Source organism: Pinus tabuliformis, chromosome 9 (assembly GCF_031772625.1).
Source record: "Pinus tabuliformis cultivar Carrire ecotype Pingquan chromosome 9, CPIR1, whole genome shotgun sequence".
In the NCBI taxonomy this organism is placed as follows: domain Eukaryota; kingdom Viridiplantae; phylum Streptophyta; class Pinopsida; order Pinales; family Pinaceae; genus Pinus; species Pinus tabuliformis.
The window spans coordinates 817859450-817865544 of record NC_142307.1 but is presented as its reverse complement, the minus strand read 5'-3'; the positions used below and the strand labels follow the sequence as shown (position 1 = coordinate 817865544).

Genomic DNA, 6095 nt, shown 5'->3' with positions numbered 1-6095 from the left:
CAAGGAACCATTGGTGCAGTTTCTAACTAGCATTCACCTGAATTTCTTAGAACCAGTTAGCCAAGGACTTCAAAGGATTCCTTCCACAACACAATTTATTTCAATTTAAACCACAAAAAGAAAATTTTATTATCCATGTTAACATGTAGAGAGAAAGTATTACCCGTTTCTTGATCGGAATCGACAACTGTTGTCAAACCTTTTAAAAAACAAATAGCATCATCATCTCCCAGTTAATTCCACCTTTGAATGCGATCATTTCCCTTTCAACTTTAGAGAAACACTACCACTAAAAGACACTTTCGTCAAAACTGCTATTAACCATTACACAGACACTACATTCCACTATATTTTCATTCACTTTCGTCAAAACTGCTATTAACCATTACACAGACACTACATTCCACTATATTTTCATTCACTTTCGTCAAAACTGCTATTAACCATTACACAGACACTACATTCCACTATATTTTCATTTTTGCTACGCTGCAAGCAACAAATGATTTCTGACACTAATAATATTCTATTCTTACATTAATTTACAGACTATCCAGTGTGAATTCTATCGTCAATGCATTCACCAGAAGTAGCAGGGAAACAAAGAATCTAGAAAAGATTGCAACAACACTAGACTTCGACATATCAACCACCTTTACTGAATCAATCACAGGGCCACACAGAGAATTCCTATCTACAACCCTCTTATTATAATATAAGTTATCAAATGCAATGCGGGACTGTTCGACCTTTGTCGTAAAGGTCACATTATTAGCCTCATAGATGTCGTTTTCCGGAGGATTATTGTAGTGGAAACTATCCGACTGATTTTCGGCGAAAGCCATGACCGCCAACGGTTCTTGGCAGCCATCGCTGGCATATCCCAAAATAAAACTCATCGTAAATTTATTGTCGGGATCTATCTCCACCATTTGTGAAATAATACCTTCTTTGGCGGAAAGAAACTCGATAGCTCACTTACCCTCGAGAACTTTGTAGTGATTAGAGTCGATATATCGCACCGCCTTGCTCGACTCTATGATCCATCCTAATAAAGATGATGTTGCCATGTCCATATTTGTCAGCAAAATAACCTCCAATGTCTCATTGGCAAACATCCATGACCCCTCCTCGAAATCTCCATTAACCACAACAGGGATCTTCTCCCAAACCAGGATTTTGGAAAATAACCTTGACATTGTCAGCTTGCGCCTGAAAAGCCCAGGCATAGGCATCCCAACCACACATATTATACAAAGTCTGCAAATCCACGTTCGGAGTCGACAGAGGCACAGAAACGTTGAGCGATTCCATCTGCGCGGTTCGGACCGCGCTAAATGTGAAAGAATATTTTCTGAAGACTTATCTGCTGGCTGATCTGGGCCTCATTGCCTACCCTCATGACATGCTTACCATCAGGAATGACCAGGTGCATGCTTCCCTCCCTCTCCCCGTCATTTTCATATTCCACCGTGCCCTCTATATTCCACCCAGACAACAAATGCAACGAGCTTGCCCTTGATCTTCTATTCTCGATCCCCGCCTCTTCAAAGTTTCCATTCACCAGCAACGATGTTGCTATCAAACCTACACCAGAGGATCCTCAGCCAGTGGTTGAAATTGCGAAAGGAGCAGAGAGCAGAGGCGAGTCTGCTACAACGTTGATAGGTCTGAGACCATGTGAAATAAGTTAAATTGTCGATGAATTAGGTGGAGTCTCCATAGACCATAGCAACTCTCTCAATGAAGTGAAATGAATTGGGGACAGAGTAGGGTGATTCGCAACACAACACTTATTTTCAGAAGAACAACACAACAATTCAAGCCCTCCATACTCTGTTACTTTAGGCCACTAGATTCTTCAGCCTGAATCTACCAATCTGAATGACTCATTCTACATGCAAAGCGTTGACCAGTTAATACATTTGTCCATCCCATGAGACGCGTGTTGATCACCTCATGACATTTCTTGCCCTTCTACAGTGAAATTGTTGATGGTGATGTGTTGTGTTAGGTTGGCGTAGTTTTGGATATTTTCCTTATGCCTTCCATTCTGGCATGTATGTGTTTTGATATATGTACTCCTTTGATTTTTTCCTGATCTCGTGGTTTATATAGGTGGGTTTGTTATATAACCGATTACAAGTAGCTGAATGATCCAAAGAATGATGGTGTCATTCTGCGGGTTGGCTTTATGATGGTGTCGGTTCTCGTTTTGATTTTTGGGATGCTCTCCACATTGAGACCTAGTTTTATTATACTTATAATGAACTCCACTGCGCATATGATATATTTTCCTAGAAATGTACCGAGCATGTATACATATATGGCAATAAAGTATTTTGAATTGTTAAAACTAAAAATATATCAGTAGTGTAGATTATAAATTAAAAAAGGAACGTGTCTCTATTTTTATAAGTTGTTTGATTCTTATAATCTATTCAGTATTTAATAAAGTAAAAAAATTAATATTTATGTTATTTAAATTTAGGAAAAATATTAATCATTATTATGTGGAAATTATTATATTATTTTTGGTAATTTATGGACATTGTGTAATATTTGTAGTTCATAATATTGAATACTATATATTTTACAGGTTTTAGGTGTAGATTATTTGGAAATGCAATGCACTATTAAAATAATGTTTTTTATGTGGTTGATTCTAATTTTAACTAATTATTTATATTGTGTATGAGATTATGTGGGGTAGACTTGAAGGTTATAGATTAGTGGATGGTATCAACAAACTTATTCCAATTATTGATTCTACCAAATACAAAATAAAATATAATACAAATTTTGGGAAATTGTTTAAAAAGATCTATTTCCTACAAGTCCAATTTTTTTTGACAATGAATATGTATTCACGAGTAGAATTAAAAAATATTTATTGAGTAGTAGAATATAAAATATTTATTGTAGTAAAATAAAAAAATGTTGTGTATATTTTTTAATTTATGAAATAATAAAAGATTTATATGTTATGATAAACATTGTCATATCTTAAATATAGACATAGCTTAATTATTCTATCTTTCTTTCTTTTTATTTTTTAGATTGTAATTTTTTATTGCTTAAAATGCATTTTTAAATGCATAAATGCATTCATTGCCCTTAAAAACCCCAACAACACTTTGATTGTGTAAAATACAAATATCAATTCATTCAAATTAATTGGAAACTATTCCAGGAAAAGGACCAAAATGTAGAAGACTTAGACTATGCTTAAAATATATATTGTATAATGGCATATATTTCAACATTTCAAATCCAATAGTGTCGATTTCAACATTTCATATAATAAATTATGGTTTGCATTTTAGCTTAACCTATAGAGCATTTTAGATCAAAAAATGTATATTCCAACATATATATAATTTATTATTCTATTATTGGATGTATAGTGTTCGTCTAATCTTCAATTCATAATTAATCATGAATGAAAAAGTAGATATATGTGAAAAGTTAATGGATGAGATTCAAAATAATATGGGGAAGTGGCAAAGCTAAAACCTTAAATAAACGAAAAGTAACATTAAAAAAAAATAAATTACGTTCATATTTCAATGAAGAGTGTAATGCGATAAGATTGATATATTAAAAAGGGAATGGCGAAGATAATGCCACTTCATTACATACAATTATGAACAAGTAAAAAGTATAAATGTCAACTTATGAGGTGATGCCACTTTATTTCATACAATCATGAAGAAGTACAAAGTACAAATGTAAACTTATGAGGTTAAGCCAATGAGAAATGTTGAAGGTAGGAAAGGAAAACTTGTAAAGTTTTTTGGAGGGAATTATGAAGCCCAAATGAAGGGTAGCTAATGGTATTGCATTTACTTGGTGATTATTTCAACAAAACTTTAGATGAAAATCTAGCAAAGAGAAAGAAACTATTCAAAATCAACATAAATAAAAACACCTCCACAAAAGACGATGAGAAAAAAGGTTAGATAATGGTATCACATTGATTCCAATAAATTTGGAAAACAAAGTGGGTGTTAGAGTGGAAATGATAGTTCAAGCAAAACCTTAATCTCCAATTGCAAAATAGAGGTAATAGGAAGAATGGGGTCAATTAAGTACTCCAAGAACATTGAACCCTTAACCAGAGACTAAGGCTTGGAATTATTTATAAAAGGAGCTTTTGAAACACCGTCATGTGTGTGTATGGAATAACTCATAGTAATGGATTCCATGGAATGCTTGTCCGTTATGATGATGATGGATATGCGTTTTATGATTTTTTTCAGTGTTCCACCCATGAAAAGAAAAATATATATACAAATTCATGGTTGCACCACTTACAAGTATTTCATACAACACATTTCACAATGATGCACACAAGCAAGAATCAAGAACCCTTGTGTAAGTCCCTGTGTATGTTTTCTTACCTCACTATTGTTTATCTGTGTGCTTTAACTTTGGGCTAACAATTTCTTCACTCCTCTAATCAAACTTGATCGTAAGCACTTAAATTCAAATCAAACACCTGCACCACCCAAACCACATCACTATTACCATCGCTCACTCACCTTCCACATAAAAAGAAAATCTCCCTTCACATGACCCCCTTTGATTGCAAGGACTGGAGTGGTTCCTGAGATGCAGAGGTTAAAAAGTTCTTTCTCTTCAGTGTGACAATGTGCACCCCATAAGGTGACATCAATATTGTAGCTTGACATGTCGCACAAAGAGATAGTTTCTTTCCACATTCCCCACTCCTCTTTTCGGCATTCCTTTCCACCTTTCAGTGCAATTGCTATTTATTTCTTCTTTAAATAAGACTTCATTTTAATGACTAAAAAAGCCTATCATTGTAATTATTTCCTTAGGAGTTCATTTTAACAACTAAAAACAAAAGGAATAGATGAAAACAACTATGTATGCCACGTCAATGTTTACCATTTGGCATCAACTGTAATGAAAGTAAAATATTATAAATGTTTGAGCCCAGACTCATGCATAAAGATAGCATTATAAAACTCTAAACCCATCGTTTATTAGGGGAGGGATGCCATTACCTGTGCGCCCTCCCCTCCACCTCAGCTACGGGCACGTGGATGCCACTCCCGTTTGTATGACACCTGCTCGACGTGTCCTGCCACGTGTTGTGGTGGGTGTCAACCTTCAAAAACCTAATTTTACTCTTTCCTTCGGTTGCTTCTACCTGTTTGCCGCGATGTCTGTTATGCTCTGTGTATTTATGTTCGAGTCCAATGTTTGGGCGAAGCCCTCCGCCGATGATGGCGCAGGACGGCTCCATTGCCTGTGCACCTTGTCTACCATTGTTGACCTGCTAACCAGGCTAGTTTTCTTGCACGCGCTCGTTAACAAAACAGGGTTTCTGTTGTTCTTGTTTCATTCCGCCTGCAATTGTTGTTCATTCTAGACCGCCGGGGGTTTACAAATACCTTGGTGGTTGTTTCATTCACACGACCTGTTGTTTAGGGAGGAGCCAGTACCAATTTCTAGCCAGTTTGAGGTTGAAGGTAAATTTACAGGTAATTTACAGGTTTTTATGGTTTTTGTTTCGAATTGTCTTTGAATATTTATGCCATTGGCTAATTTCCTACTTTTTTCATGTTTTCCAAGTTGGTTGCAGGTCTGGTGAGCTCTAGAGAAGGTCTTGACATGGAAGACACTTGGACATGGCTTCTACATCTATCCGGTAGGAAAAATCCTACCAGCCATTGCCACTGTGTTTTTCAACACCTCACCTTCCTATTGGATTTTTTGTTATTTTTGCTCTTGGAGTTTTAGGATGCATTTCAAAGGGTTTTGCAGGTTTATGGTTTTGAGGGTTTTGCAGGTTTAGGGTTTTTCTTATGCCTAATGTGAATGTATGAATTTTGAGGTTTAGGGTTTTGCTTATGCCTAATGTGAATGTATGACTTTTGAGGTTTAGGGTTTTGCTTATGCCTAATGTGAATGTATGAATTTTGATGTTTATGTTATACAATGGATTTAACTGTAGTGTGTTCCTAGATAGATTGATTTATAAGTTGTGTTGGTGGAAGATTGTTAATTGAGTTCTCGTATGGTTATGTCGTTTATAGTTTTCTTTAGGCCATCATGTGTTGCTT

At 35.5% G+C, this 6095-nt stretch overlaps 1 pseudogene; it reads right to left on the bottom strand.

Moving 5' to 3' along the window:
• Nucleotides 1–542: 542 nt before the first annotated feature.
• Nucleotides 543–5275, bottom strand: LOC149151303 (protein BIIDXI-like; annotated as a pseudogene).
• Between the last annotated feature and the right edge of the window lie 820 nt (nt 5276–6095).